The sequence below is a fragment of the Alosa sapidissima genome, chromosome 7 (assembly GCF_018492685.1).
Source record: "Alosa sapidissima isolate fAloSap1 chromosome 7, fAloSap1.pri, whole genome shotgun sequence".
NCBI lineage: Eukaryota > Metazoa > Chordata > Actinopteri > Clupeiformes > Clupeidae > Alosa > Alosa sapidissima.
Window position 1 is genome coordinate 35,283,315 of NC_055963.1, and position 14,848 is coordinate 35,298,162.

The 14,848-nt window shown below is 37.0% G+C and overlaps 1 protein-coding gene and 2 long non-coding RNA genes across 3 annotated transcripts in view; all 3 read right to left on the reverse strand.

Moving 5' to 3' along the window:
* LOC121712881 (alpha-(1,3)-fucosyltransferase 7-like) overlaps positions 1-14,848 on the reverse strand; it is a 66,736-nt gene that overhangs the window by 25,702 nt on the left and 26,186 nt on the right. The gene's annotated exons all lie outside the window — the stretch shown is intronic.
* On the reverse strand, positions 2,683-3,500 carry LOC121712905. The gene is made up of 3 exons (XR_006032686.1): positions 3,459-3,500; positions 3,151-3,210; positions 2,683-2,799 (listed from the first exon to the last, which is right to left on the reverse strand). It is a non-coding gene; the product is annotated as an uncharacterized LOC121712905 (long non-coding RNA).
* LOC121712912 lies at positions 3,628-4,076 on the reverse strand. The gene is made up of 3 exons (XR_006032694.1): positions 3,977-4,076; positions 3,859-3,883; positions 3,628-3,769 (listed from the first exon to the last, which is right to left on the reverse strand). It is a non-coding gene; the product is annotated as an uncharacterized LOC121712912 (long non-coding RNA).

Sequence of the window (14,848 nt, forward strand, 5' to 3'; positions counted from 1 at the left end):
AGCCAATCACTGCTGTTGTTTTATTTTATTGATTTGATCTTAGTCATAGAAGCTAAATTCAAAGGCAGGCCACAGGTAAAATCCAACTAACCGCATTCACCCCGCAAGCCAATAGTTGAATAGCCCTCTCCTAGAGCTTTAGAGGTATTGCCACTGCTCCAACACTGAAAGGCACTGTTACAATGCCTGGATCAAGCCAGGTTCAGCATAGCGTATGCCACTGTCTGCTCACGTTGGTGACCGGACCAGGGCAAGCACACTTTCGCAGTTCCCGCCGGAAATGCAGTCTAGTTAAGCAATGTAGCTTTATACAGTATAAAGAGTATCATATATTTGGTTCTGTTAACTACATAATTATACAAATGGTTATACATCAGTGTTATCAACAAACCCTACAGTAGGATATTCGTGTACATGTCACTAGATATCTGTGAGGATTTCCCATGTTTCACTACAGCATTTTTAATAATTAAATTAAATTTCAATTTAATATCACTAATAGACCGCCAAAACATTGCACATGTCTCATGGCGCTTTATAGAGTGCTAAACAATCAGAGAAGGCCCATGAGTAACAGGATCGAGGAAAAACTCCCTAGAAAATGAGATACATGGAAGAAACCTTGAGCAGATCCACGACTCAAGGGCCTGACCCATCTGCCTAGGGTCAGTACAGAGGTTTGTTTACATGATAAATGAATCAGTTAGTTAGGTGTAGAGAAAAGAAGATGGTGTTTAAAGCCACCTGAGGTGTATGTTACAAAGAGGTGGGATGGTTACATATCCAGTATAATAATGTATGAATCCTTTTTAGTGTCAAAGTTCAAATAGTCTAGTGTAGGAATGAATTGTCCAAGGGGATTAGGAGTTGACATAGGACAAGTAGGGTCGTTAGGCTGCACTGGCCAGGAATCCGGGCAGGGGGACAGCAATAGGCGATGATAGGGCAGTCATAGGGATGGGACTTCAGGTGAGATGAGGGCCAAACACAAGGATGGCTGATGACTGGTAATGGTATACCTCACAAGTGAGGTAAAATTAAGCATTCACCTTTACCAACCTGAGTCTAGCCAGTCACGTCAGTGGCACACTAAGGTCCTTCCCATCTGCTGATACAGCAACAGAACCGTCCTCCACTGCTGTCCTGCTCCTCGTTGCCTTGATTAATAACGGAGTGAGAGTCGGGAGAATGCACAAATTCCCGGTGGGCCGGTGGCGTTTTAGGGCCGGGCTGATTGCACTGAGATAAAAAGTGCATCATATTTTGGTCATATATAGTTTGATATAATATGGTTTAATAACTTGGACAGCCCTGACTTTTCCTTTTTTAGTGTATGTAATGAATCTAGAATATATGAAAGATTAACTTTTTGAAAATTTACTTTTCCACAATTTTCACATTTTGTATTTGCGTGTGTGTGTGTATGTATGTGTGTGTGTAAGAGAGAGAGAGAGAGAGAGAGAGATGTCACAGGCTGAATTGGCTCTTCTAGATCCTGAGCCGGTTTCCCCTGTCCTGCTATCGGTCACCCTGCGCTGGGCGTGCGCCACGCCCCCTGCACCCACTCCCTGGCTCTCCTGTGAGCTCTGCTGTTGGCACACCTGTGGCTGATGAGTGGATCAGCTACACAGGAAATTTGAATAAAACAATCAAATTGAGGAGAATTTTACTCATGTGGTCCATCTCTGAAAAGAGTAAAAGTTACTCTATGCCAGATAACATGAGGTCCCTCTCTGAAAAGAGTAAAAGTTACTCTTTTGATAGAGCTGTTTTTCCAGAGTCAATTTTCTTCAATTCAGTGATATTACTTTGCTCTTTTTAGTGATATTTTTTTAAAATATCTTAAAGTGCCCATATTATGCAAAAATCACTTTTTCTGGGATTTGGGGTGTTATTGTGTTTCTGGTGCTTCCACACGCATACAAACTTGGAAGAAAAACCATCCATGCTGTTTTGAGTGAGATACAGGTTTCAGAATTGCTCCCGCCTTCAGCCTCTGGGTGAGCTGTTCAAAATCGCCAAGGCTTCACACGTCACAAGCCGAAATATTTGAATATTCCCACCCCCTCAGAGCACACTTACAGTGTTCCACCCATCAGGCACAGCAGTAACTTCTCGGATAGCAGCCATTTTGTTACCGATTTGGAAGCACTGGTTCAGATTAGAAGACACCGTATCGAAGTACCACGCAAAATGCTCTGTTGTTGGCTGTACAAAAGAGCACAAAACACTTCATCTTGTCCCAGCCGAAGAGGACAGAAGAGCGGCATGGATTGAATTTATTTTTGATGGCAATATCCATGCTACAGTTGGCAAGAAACTGGCAACAATCATTTAGAGACTGACTGTTTCTCAAACTACAGTCAGTACAAGGAGAGTTGTAGCATACAGTACAAGCAATACAGTACACTTTAACAGATCTAAAAACAAAAGTTTACATTTTGAAATTGAAATGAAGAATCAATAGGAACCAGAATTGATAAGTAGAACTGGAATCAGAATCAATGCTATTTGAATGTTTTATTTTTCATTTGGAAACGATCTTTGGACAAATGTCATTGCCTGAATGTGAAGTTCGTCCCGTACATGAATAGAAAATGTTTCGTGATCTTGGAAGGTGGTAAATTGAAATGTGAACAAATTCATGTTTTCAACGTCCATCTGGACAAACTGTCTGGCCAGCACCTCCTCCTGCTCTTCCGCCTCCATGTCCAACACCCGTGGCAGCCAATATTTATTTTTTATCAGCCCACTGTTTTCATCCAACCAGTCTGCTGCCTTTTTTGCCTCTTCGAAGAGCTGAGCAACAAACATTAAAAGACAGTTCAGTCAATTAAATTTTTTTAGTGGAAGGGACATTGCACTACCATGCCAGGCCTACGCCTACCATGCTCTCACTTGTTTGATGCCTCTCCTTGTGTGCAGCAATGGACACTTGTGTACTGTAGGTCTATGTGGGGAGGTCAATAGATGATAATGCATAAAACAGTGTTAAAACATCATAGATCGAATGCGTGTCTATGCAAGAGCCTGTGTGTGTGTGGTGGTGGTGGTGTGTGTGTGTGGAGGGGGGGTTCTGTGTTTTAGCGGTCTCATTAATTAAGGATCTGCATTGACCTGATGTTTAATGTACAATATATAATCCCTTACCCATTTAGTGTTCTGGTAGTCTTTGCTGAGCTCCTGTATCTCACGCAAACGCTCTTCTCTCTAATACAAAGACAGACATTGTTCATAAGAGTCCCAAAGTGAGTTCACATTCATACTTGAGGTTAGTTGAGATACAACATAGACTAAAAATTAAATAGAAAACAACATTGTTAGGGTCATTGTCATCCAGACTGGGTGGTTCAAACATCATAGATCTAATGTGTGTGTCTAAGAGAGTGACTGGATGTGTGGTGGCGGGTGGGTGGGGGTCCTGATTAATGTTTGATGTGCAATATATAACCCCTTACTTCCTCACAACTTGTGTCCTCACATTCTTCATTAAAGTCCTCTAGTTCACTGAAACTCTCTTCTCTCTAAGATTGAGACAAACATTGTTCATAAGAGACGCGAGTTCACATTGACACTTGAGTTGAGACACAACTTAGAATTACAATGAAAAAAAAATAGAATAGACAACAACTTTGTTTGGGTTATTGTCATCCAGATTGTATGGTTAGTGAAGAAATAAACACCTGTTCAATGGAGACACAGCTGTCACACTGGACTGTTGGAGCTGCTGTTGGGGCTGTAGGAGCTGCTGACGTTGCTGCTGGTGGCCCTGTTATCACAGTAATGAAAAAATGTAAAAAAACTGAGAATGCTGCAGTTAACATTACTTAAACTGTCGAATTGAGGCAAGACACTTACCAACTATTATCTGCCCATTACCATCCTAAAATGACCAACAAAAAAAAAATGTGTAATGTGTACTGTTTGTCATAGCAGTTTTATGCTACCATCTCTGCACAATTCCATATCATAGTACCATAGTGTCCAGCTTCCTTTTTCGTGGCACACGGAAAACAGGTGCCACACTACCGTCTGCCATCTTTCTGCCCTCCTCTGTGAAATGTGCGAATCTTCTTCCATGTCTGTAATTGATCAAATACATGTTTTGTCCTTGCATTTCCCATTTCGATTGAATAGTTATTAATACAGGATTATTCACAAATTATACCCCTCGATCTCCAGACTCTCCATTAACACTGTGCACCACCACCTCCTCAGGTAGGGCATGTCATGCTAAAGAAGAAAAAGTTACAATGCATGGAAAAGGCACAATATAACGATTCAATGAAATTAAATTTACCACATTTGTTAGATAGCACTTACTATGGAGAAATCAAATGGTGTCTCCAGGGCGATGTACCAAGCATACTGTCAATACAAAGAAATATTAATGGCTCCATGTTTCAGGTGTAAATGTGCTTGCATTAAGCTTAAAAACAGTGTTCTCTGTTACACTGTTAGTGTGCCTAATGGGCATGGTGTGTTACTAAATGCAAGCTTAGCAACTCACCATGATCATGAAAATTCCAGTCAACACCAAAATGTTGTTGTGGGAGGCCCCGTTACAAGGAAGGACATGCGCAATGAATAATTTTAGTAATTATGTTGTTTCCTAATTACATATGCACTAATTACAGTGCATGAAAATGCACTGTACTGTTCTTCCTAGGCTTCTTATTACAGTGCATGAAAATGCACTGTACTGTTCTTCCTAGGCTTCTTCTTATTACAGTGCATGAAAATGCACTGTACTGTTCTTCCTAGGCTTCTTCTTATTACAGTGCATGAAAATGCACTGTACTGTTATTCCAAGGCATTTTATTACAGTGCATGAAAATGCACTGTACTGTTCTTCCTAGGCTTCTTCTTCTTATTACAGTGCATGAAAATGCACTGTACTGTTCTTCCTAGGCTTCTTATTACAGTGCATGAAAATGCACTGTACTGTTATTCCAAGGCATTTTATTATTACAGTGCATGGAAATGCACTGTACTGTTCTTCCTAGGCTTCTTCTTATTATAGTGCATGAAAATGCACTATACTGTTCTTCCAAAATTTCTTATTCTTATTTTTCTTCTTCTAACGCGTTTAATGCAGCTTCAACCGTTAAACGTAGAAACTTCATTCAAACTTTGTTACGTAGGTCTTACTTAGGACAATTGGGCTATGTATTTTTCAACTTTGTAACTTTTATACTTTTTAAACTATTAATTAAAAACTATCAAAATTTCCCCATTGACTTAACATTATGATTATGACATCACAATACGGCCGTTAAGCAATTAGAATCCTATGGCAGGTGTTCGGGCCACCTGGACCAACTGCCAGTCTCAGGCTTTAAGCATACAAACTGGCCCTATTAAGACTACACATCCTGTTCAACTGCTTCCTCTGCCAAAAACTGTTTCAAAATAAAAGTCCTCACTACAATATTTCACTGTTAAACAATTTAACCCTTTAAACTACTGAACTTTTCAACTGTTCAGCCATTGTAACTGTTTGTCTGCTTGTCATCAACTATGACTCCTACCCACTGTAGATAGTTAGCTAAGTTAGCTAAGTAGCATGGTTAGCATAGTTAGCATGCTAGCATAGTTAGCATGCTAATTAGCATTTTTAGCAAAACTGCTTAAAATGATTAGCTAAGTTAGCTAAGTCACATGGTTAGCATAGTTAGCATGTTAGCATGCTAGTTAGCATTTTTAGCAAAACTGCTAAAAATGATTAGCTAAGTTAGCTAAGTCACATGGTTAGCATAGTTAGCATGCTAGCATGTTAACATGCTAGTTAGCATTTTTAGCAAAACTGCTTAAAATGATTAGTTAAGTTAGCTAAGTCACATGGTTAGCATGCTAGTTAACATTTTTAGCAAAACTACTTAAAATGATGAGCTAAGTCAGCTAAGTAACATGGTTAACATACTTAGCATTTTAACATTGTTAGCATGCTAGTTAGCATAGTAACTTGGTTAACATTATTATCTTTGTTAACATAGTTGGCATAACTGCTAGCAAACATTAGAGCCATTCCAAGTGTCAGTTATCGTCAACTATCTACCTAAATAATTTAACCATTTAAAGTATCCACTTATTTAACCGTTCAATCATTCCACCTATATTAAACCTTATCTACCAAGTAAATCATTTACCTATATAAACTATCCACCTATTTAACTGTTCAGTCATTCCAACTATATTAAACCTCATCTACCTAGCAACCAATATAGTTTGTTTTTACTCTGTATGATTTTTTTACGTTATATTTTTGCATTTTCATGCACTGTATTTCCTTCAGGAAATGCTTTTCTAGTTATTATTCTTCTTCTAACGCACTTAATGCAGCTTCAACCGTTTAACGTAGAAACTTCATTCAAACTATGTTACGTAGGTCTTACTTATGACATGTGGGCTTTGTATTTTTCATCTTTGTAACTTTTATACTTTTTAAACTATTAATTAAAAACTAGTCAAAATTTCCCCATAGACTTAACATGGGCTGATGACATCACAATAGAGCCGTTAAGCAATTAGAATCCTATGGCAGGTGTTCGGGCCACCTGGACCAACTGCCAGTCTCAGGCTTTAAGCATACAAACTGGCCCTATTAAGACTACACATCCTGTTCAACTGCTTCCTCTGCCAAACACTGTTTCAAAATAAAAGTCCTCACTACAATATTTCACTGTTAAACAATTTAACCCTTTAAACTACTGAACTTTTTAACTGTTCAGCCATTGTAACTGTTACTTGTCATCAACTATGACTCCTACCCACTGTAGCTAGTTAGCATGTTAGCATGCTAATTAGCATTTTTAGCAAAACTGCTAAAAATGATTAGCTAAGTTAGCTAAGTCACATGGTTAGCATAGTTAGCATGCTAGCATGTTACCATGCTAATTAGCATTTTTAGCAAAACTGCTTAAAATGATTAGCTAAGTTAGCTAAGTCACATGGTTAGCATAGTTAGCATGCTAGCATGTTAGCATGCTAATTAGCATTTTTAGCAAAACTGCTTAAAATGATTACCTAAGTTAGCTAAGTCACATGGTTAGCATAGTTAGCATGCTAGCATGTTAGCATGCTAATTAGCATTTTTAGCAAAACTGCTTAAAATGATTAGCTAAGTCAGCTAAGTAACGTGGTTAGCATAGTTAACATGCTAGCATGTTAGCATGCTAGTTAGCATTTTTAGCAAAACTGCTAAAAACAATTAGCTAAGTAACATGGTTAGCATAGTTAGCATGCTAGTTAGCATAGTAACTTTGTTAACATTATTATCTTTATTAACATAGTTGGCATAACTGCTAGCAAACATTAGAGCCATTCCAACTGTCAGTTATCGTCAACTATCTACCTAAATAATTTAACCATTTAAACTATCCACCTATTTAACTGTTCAGTCATTCCAACTATATTAAACCTCATCTACTTAGCAACCAATATAGTTTGTTTTTACTCTGTATGATATTTTACATCATATTTTTGCATTTTCATGCACTGTATTTCCTTCAGGAAATGCTTTTCTAGTTGTTTCTGTTGGCCCAGGTCTGGCCCACACACTGTAAAATGACTCTTATTGGAACTGTTGGCCCAGGTGTGGCCCACACACTGTGAAATGACTCTTATTGTTTCTGTTGGCCCAGGTGTGGCCCACACACTGTGAAATGACTGTCATGCATTCTGTTGGCCCAGGTCTGGCCCACACACTATATAACTGAGTGTTGGCTGAGTGTCGGCTGGGCCTCTGGGCCTGTACTGGCCCACACACTATAAAACTGATCTGACTGAGTGTTGGCTGAGTGTCGGCTGGGCCTCTGGGCCTGTACTGGCCCACGCACTATAAAACTGATCTGACTGAGTGTTGGCTGAATGTCGGCTGGGTCCCCGGCCATTAACTACCAAAAGTACTTGAAAATAAACACAAATCCAGAACTAGTAATTAAAAGCACAAGCTACTTTTATTAACAAGTTTGACAAACACAACCTTGCAAATAAAACAAACATTTAAAAATTATACAAGCTTTTACATACACTTTAGAAATTAAACAAGTTAAAATATACAATCTACTTATCTACAACAATCGACTTCTTTCATATACAAAAACACAAACAATTAAACATTTTAAAACTGTATAATGATGGAAACAAGGAAATAAATTATTCTAAATTAACATTAAACATTTACAGAAATATTCTATCTCTCTCCCTCACTCACTGACTCTAAAAGAGTAATTCCATTTTCAGTAGTTGTGGGTTGTGAGTTAAGTGTTGTGCTAGTGCTTTAAATTCTGTATTTTTGTACCATGTACCATGACCTACCCAGCTACATACATGCACACATACTCACTCTCAAAGTATTTTTCAATAGCAGCAACCTTTGCCACCTGCCTTTTGAAATGACAGGTTAAACCTCATCTACCTAGCAACCAATATAGTTTGTTTTTACTCTGTATGATATTTTACATCATATTTTTTGCATTTTCATGCACTGTATTTCCTTCAGGAAATGCTTTTCTAGTTATTACAGTGCATGGAAATGCACTGTACTGTTCTTCCTAGGCTTCTTCTTCTTATTATTCTTCTTCTAACGCACTTAATGCAGCTTCAACCGTTTAACGTAGAAACTTCATTCAAACTATGTTACGTAGGTCTTACTTATGACATGTGGGCTTTGTATTTTTCATCTTTGTAACTTTTATACTTTTTAAACTATTAATTAAAAACGAATGAAAATTTCCCCATTGACTTAACATTATGATTATGACATCACAATACGGCCGTTAAGCAATTAGAATCCTATGGCAGGTGTTCGGGCCACCTGGATCAACTGCCAGTCTCAGGCTTTAAGCATACAAACTGGCCCTATTAAGACTACACATCCTGTTCAACTGCTTCCTCTGCCAAAAACAGTTTCAAAATAAAAGTCCTCACTACAATATTTCACTGTTAAACAATTTAACCCTTTAAACTACTGAACTTTTTAACTGTTCAGCCATTGTAACTGTTACTTGTCATCAACTATGACTCCTACCCACTGTAGCTAGTTAGCTAAGTTAGCTAAGTAACATGGTTAGCATAGTTAGCATGCTAGCATGTTAGCATGCTAGTTAGCATTTTTAGCAAAACTGTTAAAAATGATTAGCTAAGTCAGCTAAGTCACATGGTTAGCATAGTTAGCATGTTAGCATGCTAGTTAGCATAACTGCTAAAAACGATTAGCTAAGTTAGCTAAGTAACATGGTTAGCATAGTTAGCATGCTAGCATGTTAACATGCTATTTAGCATTTTTAGCAAAACTGCTAAAAATAATTAGCTAAGTTAGCTAAGTAACGTGGTTAGCATAGTTAGCATGCTAGCGTGTTAACATGCTAGTTAGCATAGTAACTTGGTTAACATTATTATCTTTGTTAACATAGTTAGCATAACTGCTAGCAAACATTAGAGCCATTCCAACTGTCAGTTATCGTCAACTATCTACCTAAATAATTTAACCATTTAAACTATCCACCTATTTATCTGTTCAGTCATTCCAACTATATTAAACCTCATCTACTTAGCAACCAATATAGTTTGTTTTTACTCTGTATGATATTTTACATCATATTTTTTGCATTTTCATGCACTGTATTTCCTTCAGGAAATGCTTTTCTAGTTCTTCTTCTTCTTCTAACGCATTTTATGCAGCTTCAACCGTTTAACGTAGAAACTTCATTCAAACTATGTTACGTAGGTCTTACTTAGGACATGGGTGCTATGTATTTTTCAACTTTGTAACTTTTATACTTTTTAAACTATTAATTAAAAACTAATCAAAATTTCCCCATTGACTTAACATTATGATTATGACATCACAATACGGCCGTTAAGCAATTAGAATCCTATGGCAGGTGTTCGGGCCACCTGGACCAACTGCCAGTCTCAGGCTTTAAGCATACAAACTGGCCCTATTAAGACTACACATCCTGTTCAACTGCTTCCTCTGCCAAAAACTGTTTCAAAATAAAAGTCCTCACTACAATATTTCACTGTTAAACAATTCAACCCTTTAAACTACTGAACTTTTTAACTGTTCAGCCATTGTAACTGTTACTTGTCATCAACTATGACTCCTACCCACTGTAGCTAGTTAGCTAAGTTAGCTAAGTAACATGGTTAGCATAGTTAGCATGCTAGCATGTTAGCATGCTAGTTAGCATTTTTAGCAAAACTGCTTAAAATGATTAGCTAAGTTAGCTAAGTCACATGGTTAGCATAGTTAGCATGCTAGCATGTTAGCATGCTAGTTAGCATTTTTAGCAAAACTGCTAAAAATGATTAGCTAAGTCAGCTAAGTAACATGATTAGCATAGTTAGCATGCTAGCATGTTAGCATGCTAGTTAGCATTTTTAGCAAAACTGCTAAAAATGATTAGCTATGTTAACTAAGTAACGTGGTTAGCATAGTTAGCATGCTAGCGCTAGCATGTTAGCATGCTAGTTAGCATTTTTAACAAAACTGCTAAAAACGATTAGCTATGTTAGCTAAGTAACGTGGTTAGCATAGTTAGCATGCTAGCATGTTAGCATGCTAGTTAGCATAGTAACTTTCTTAACATTATTATCTTTGTTAACATAGTTAGCATAACTGCTAGCAAACATTAGAGCCATTCCAACTGTCAGTTATTGTCAACTATCTACCTAAATAATTTAACCATTTAAACTATCCACCTATTTAACTGTTCAGTCATTCCAACTATATTAAACCTCATCTACTTAGCAACCAATATAGTTTGTTTTTACTCTGTATGATATTTTACATCATATTTTAGCATTTTCATGCACTGTATTTCCTTCAGGAAATGCTTTTCTAGTTATTATTCTTCTTCTAACGCAGCTAATGCAGCTTCAACCGTTTAACGTAGAAACTTCATTCAAACATTGACGCGTAGGTCTTAATTAGGACATGTGGGCTTTGTATTTTTCATCTTTGTAACTTTTATACTTTTTAAACTATTAATTAAAAACTAATCAAAATTTCCCCATAGACTTAACATTATGATTATGACATCACAATACGGCCGTTAAGCAATTAGAATCCTATGGCAGGTGTTCGGGCCACCTGGATCAACTGCCAGTCTCAGGCTTTAAGCATACAAACTGGCCCTATTAAGACTACACATCCTGTTCAACTGCTTCCTCTGCCAAAAACTGTTTCAAAATAAAAGTCCTCACTACAATATTTCACTGTTAAACAATTTAACCCTTTAAACTACTGAACTTTTTAACTGTTCAGCCATTGTAACTGTTACTTGTCATCAACTATGACTCCTACCCACTGTAGCTAGTAAGCTAAGTTAGCTAAGTAACATGGTTAGCATGCTAGCATGTTAGCATGCTAGTTAGCATTTTTAGCAAAACTGCTAAAAACGATTAGCTAAGTCAGCTAAGTCACATGGTTAACATAGTTAGCATGCTAGCATGTTAGCATGTTAGTTAGCATTTTTAGCAAAACTGCTTAAAATGATTAGCTAAGTTAGCTAAGTCATATGGTTAGCATAGTTAGCATGTTAGCATGCTAGTTAGCATTTTTAGCAAAACTGCTTAAAATGATTAGCTAAGTTAGCTAAGTCATATGGTTAGCATGTTAGCATGCTAGTTAGCATTTTTAGCAAAACTGCTTAAAATGATTAGCTAAGTTAGCTAAGTCACATGGTTAGCATGCTAGCATGCTAGTTAGCATTTTTAGCAAAACTGCTTAAAATGATTAGCTAAGTTAGCTAAGTCACATGGTTAGCATAGTTAGCATGCTAGCATTTTAGCATGTTAGTTAGCATAGTAACTTGGTTAACATTATTATCTTTGTTAACATAGTTAGCATAACTGCTAGCAAACATTAGAGCCATTCCAAGTGTCAGTTATCGTCAACTATCTACCTAAATAATTTAACCATTTAAACTATCCACCTATTTAACTGTTCAGTCATTCCAACTATATTAAACCTCATCTACTTAGCAACCAATATAGTTTGTTTTTACTCTGTATGATATTTTACATCATATTTTTGCATTTTCATGCACTGTATTTCCTTCAGGAAATGCTTTTCTAGTTCTTCTGATTCTTCTTCTTCTTCTAACGCACTTAATGCAGCTTCAACCGTTTAACGTAGAAACTTCATTCAAACTATGTTACGTAGGTCTTACTTAGGACATGGGTGCTATGTATTTTTCAGCTTTGTAACTTTTATACTTTTTAAACTATTAATTAAAAACTAGTCAAAATTTCCCCATAGACTTAACATGGGCTGATGACATCACAATAGAGCCGTTAAGCAATTAGAATCCTATGGCAGGTGTTCGGGCCACCTGGATCAACTGCCAGTCTCAGGCTTTAAGCATACAAACTGGCCCTATTAAGACTACACATCCTGTTCAACTGCTTCCTCTGCCAAAAACTGTTTCAAAATAAAAGTCCTCACTATAATATTTTACTGTTAAACAATTTAACCCTTTAAACTACTGAACTTTTTAACTGTTTAGCCATTGTAACTGTTACTTGTCATCAACTATGACTCCTACCTACTGTAGCTAGTTAGCTAAGTTAGCTAAGTCACATGGTTAACATAGTTAGCATGCTAGCATGTTAGCATGCTAGTTAGCATTTTTAACAAAACTGCTTAAAATGATTAGCTAAGTTAGCTAAGTCACATGGTTAGCATAGTTAGCATGCTAGCATGTTAGCATGCTAGTTAACATAGTTAGCATAACTGCTAAAAACAATTAGCTAAGTTAGCTAAGTCACATGGTTAGCATAGTTAGCATGATAGCATGTTAGCATGCTAGTTAGCATTTTTAGCAAAACTACTTATAATGATTAGCTAAGTTAGCTAAGTCACATGGTTAGCAAAGTTGGCATGTTAGCATGCTAGTTAGCATTTTTAGCAAAACTGCTAAAAATGATTAGCTAAGTTAGCTAAGTCACATGGTTAGCATACTTAGCATTTTAACATTGTTAGCATGCTAGTTAGCATACTTGGTTAACATTATTATCTTTGTTAACATAGTTAGCATAACTGCTAGCAAACATTAGAGCCATTCCAAGTGTCAGTTATCGTCAACTATCTACCTAAATAATTTAACCATTTAAACTATCCACTTATTTAACTGTTCAGTCATTCCAACTATATTAAACCTCATCTACCTAGCAACCAATATAGTTTGCTTTTACTCTGTATGATATTTTACATCATATTTTTGCATTTTCATGCACTGTATTTCCTTCAGGAAATGCTTTTCTAGTTCTTCTTCTTCTTCTAACGCATTTAATGCAGCTTCAACCGTTTAACGTAGAAACTTCATTCAAACTATGTTACGTAGGTCTTACTTAGGACATGGGTGCTATGTATTTTTCAACTTTGTAACTTTTATACTTTTTAAACTATTAATTAAAAACTAATCAAAATTTCCCCATTGACTTAACATTATGATTATGACATCACAATACGGCCGTTAAGCAATTAGAATCCTATGGCAGGTGTTCGGGCCACCTGGACCAACTGCCAGTCTCAGGCTTTAAGCATACAAACTGGCCCTATTAAGACTACACATCCTGTTCAACTGCTTCCTCTGCCAAAAACTGTTTCAAAATAAAAGTCCTCACTACAATATTTCACTGTTAAACAATTTAACCCTTTAAACTACTGAACTTTTTAACTGTTCAACCATTGTAACTGTTACTTGTCATCAACTATGACTCCTACCCACTGTAGCTAGTTAGCTAAGTTAGCTAAGTAGCATGGTTAGCATAGTTAGCATGCTAGCATGTTAGTTAGCATTTTTAAGCACCAAATTTGATACTGTAATGTTATTTTGTAACGTTCTATGCAACCCACACGTACTTTACTTACGCACCCTGACGCACATGGGAGAATTCCCCCCTATAGGTTCACAACTGAACTTGCCTGTCATATTGCCATTCACATTTCAACATGCTTTTGTCATAATAGTTCCAGTTTTTGGTGTATAACATTTTTGTACTGCAATAATTGTGTATTTGACATAATTTTACTTCTCAGATCATTTTTTGGTACAATTCCAGATTTTGAGATTTAAAATATTTTAAAGGTTGTATCACCGAATTCAGGCCCAGAAAGGCCCAAACATAAATTATCACATTCATCTAATCTTTCCTAGCGACGACTAACGCTAGCTGCCAGCCCCATAAGCAGGCCGTCAAAAAAACGTGTCTCTGTAGACAGCCTAGGCTCAGGAGATCTGTACACAGAAACAATTGCTACCAACAAGGGTTGGCAACCACTCAAAAGCAAAACAAAGTGTTTTAACCAATAACTGACAAGATGCACATTTAGGAGAGTTTCAATTGCACGGAAGGGAGGGGGAGGGAGTAGTGAGTTAGCTCTCTGTTTTGTTTGAACATCAACAGAGGTGACGTTTCCCCACTATCGCTGATACAACCTTAAATTCAGAGAACTGGGAACTACACTGTAGCCAGGGAAAACACTCTATGATGCTCTTCAAAGATGATGGTGATGCTTACCAGATACTGTACAAAACATTATGCATTTAAATATGCTAGGGCATCTCACTCTGTATGTGTGAGAGAGATGTGTGGATAGGTGAAACAGCAAATTTAGATCTGGCAATGTCTAGAATATCTCATCAAATTTTGTGTGCTGTGCTACATGTGTTAACTGCTGGACATTTTTAAATGTCATCCACATTCCAGATACACTGTTGCTTAGTTCTACAACAAATCAAGAAACAACCTGTGTTGTGTTGATCGGCTGGAATTGATCATGGCTTAGTCCGAGCCAATATATTTCCGTCTATTAGTTTTTTAAAAAGGAGTGTAC